We start from the raw sequence: 2,480 nt of genomic DNA, 5'->3' as shown, positions 1-2,480 counted from the left end.
TTTTTTTTGATCCGCATATTTATTTATCCCCCCTCCCCAACAGTTTGTTTACAAGTATTAAAGTTGTAATTGGGAGCTGCCAAGACACATCTGGATTTGTGTTTCTTTGTGTTAGGGGGTGATGTGCAACTAATTAAAGGCAGACTGGCAGCGTCTGCAAATTCTAAGGCTCCCCAAATAAAAAGAGACTGGTAAGTGATTGTTCTTTCTCTTTCTCTGGCTTTTTTTTCTCTTAAATGTTTGCTGTCCGTGGGGATTGTGAAAGTAGATTATTAATGCTGGACTCCAGCAAGAAAAAGCGTCGCTGTATTAATTTATTAATTAATCTGCACCCGCCCCTCCTCCTGAATGTTAAATATGACCTTTGATCTCTATGTCTCTGGTAGACCAGACATACAATATTAGGCATGTACAGTCACATTGTTTAAAGGCAAAACAGGATCATAAAGTATGGATCTCTAATTTAGCTTTGGCATAGAACTATAGTTATTTGTGTGTGTTTTATTTTGTTTTTTTTTAAATAAAATCCAAACAATAGCTGTGGCTTAGATACCTTTTTCATGCTCCAGAGATGCATTGATTAAACAATAATGACCTGGATACTGGGCATAATAATTTTCTCCAGTTTCTGGTGGTATTAAACCTTGAGGTAGGAAGGGGGGGTGGTGATGGCAATCAGAAAAGCAAGGAAAGCTTGTGTTTGGAAACACCACTCTAAGACTCTAAAAAAGGGACATTAAATTATTTCTTTATTTGGAACAAGGTCAAAAGACTAAAACGTTGAAAATTTTCCCTCCACTCAATGTGAGGATATCTAATGCATTGTTGACATAACTAGTTTTTACTGAGTAGCAGTTATTATGGTCTTGCAGTTACAATGTGATTCGCAGAAACTGAAGCTATATGCATATTCTTGCTGTGTCTTCCCCCACCCCTTCCAAGCATCAAGAATATTTAGCCAAGAGCATTTTGGGGGCACCTTTTGTATTGCCCTCAGACCTCAGAAGGGAGCAGTTTTCCCTAATGCGAAACCACAGAGGTGGTTCCTGAGTGATTAGAGACTTGCTGTGATTGAAAGACGCCTGCAAGCTTCTAATCCAGCCTGGGGTGAGGTTCCTTATCTTGATTTACTTTGCCTAATAGGGATTTGTTTACATAAACCCCTCTTTTTAGAGCACCTCATCAGTAGGTCTTGAAGTTTTTGCACTTGGAGTTTGGGCAAAACTGGTTCATTAACCTAATTATAAGCATAATTACTATAATTGATAACCATTTTGAACTCTGAATATTTGAGACTGAGACTACTGGGCCCCCATGTAGAATTCCCTGAACTCTACATTCTAGACCAATCTATGGGCTTCGAAAGATGTCACAAAAAGATATTCTGGCCAAAAAATCTGGAAACAAAGAAACTGGTTTTTTAGGTGAATATACACTTTATGCTTTTGCTTTACTTCTTAAAAGGTTGTGATGTACTTCTCCCTCTGTAATAAACAACTAAAATACCTCTTCCTAAAGCATAATAATGGCCTGTAAGCAAGGAGATGAATGCAAACACTCAGTTAACATTAAACTTTCCTCTTAAAAAGAGCACAATATAAAAATAATTTTAATGGTTATTTTTCTCTGGCAAAGAACACCTTAAGGGCTTCCGCACCCCCCCCCCTTTTACTCAATGTAAAAATCAGTGATTGTGAGAGATCCTTTTCAAAAAGTGCCATGCTTTCTTCTTGTCTTGGAAAGAGACAGCAATCTCTATTAGGAATGATTAGGAATATTCTTAAAGAGGCTGCAGGCACTTGGTTTAAAACCTGAGACATTGCTGATATAAATATGTATATATGTAATTATGGGGCTTATCTTTATTTTCTACCTTAAAAAAAAAAAAATCAAGTAGAATATCACCCTCTTACCCCCACCAAGCACCACCACCAAATGGCTTGTACAATTGAGACCTGTCCTTGGTCCATTGAATTAAGACCCTAACAGAGCCAGCTGTGCTGGGATTCAAACTAATGACCGCAGACACAGAAGGACACCGTGGCAGCTGGTAGTTCTTTTTTCCCTGCCTCTTTAGTTCAGATTGTATGTGGGCAGTCTCTTAGCTCTCAGTTGTATTGTGTTTGCTTACAGTTTATACTCGGATGTATTGTAGACTTTCTCAGTACTTCATTTGCTAATTTCCTGTTCATTTTCCTCATAGGGCCATTGCTGTTTTCTACTTTACAGCATTTGCATGCCCAGGCAGCACTTGTTCACACATTTCATAATGTTTAAATGCCCTCTGCTTCTAGGTAGTATCGCCCTCCCACCCATGATTTGCATGTCTTTAGCACTCCAATTGCCCTTTTCCTTAGGCGTTTGTCACTCCCGTCTTCCCTCTTTCCCTGGGTATCCTGGCTATTAATACATTTTCTCAGGAGGGTTATAAGAATAGGGGGGAGGAGCTGTGGTTTGCTGTGGGGAGAGAGGGAGGGGGG

The sequence above is a fragment of the Colobus angolensis genome, unplaced genomic scaffold, assembly GCF_000951035.1.
Source record: "Colobus angolensis palliatus isolate OR3802 unplaced genomic scaffold, Cang.pa_1.0 Scaffold217, whole genome shotgun sequence".
Classification (NCBI taxonomy): domain Eukaryota; kingdom Metazoa; phylum Chordata; class Mammalia; order Primates; family Cercopithecidae; genus Colobus; species Colobus angolensis.
Note: the sequence above shows the minus strand (reverse complement) of the source record.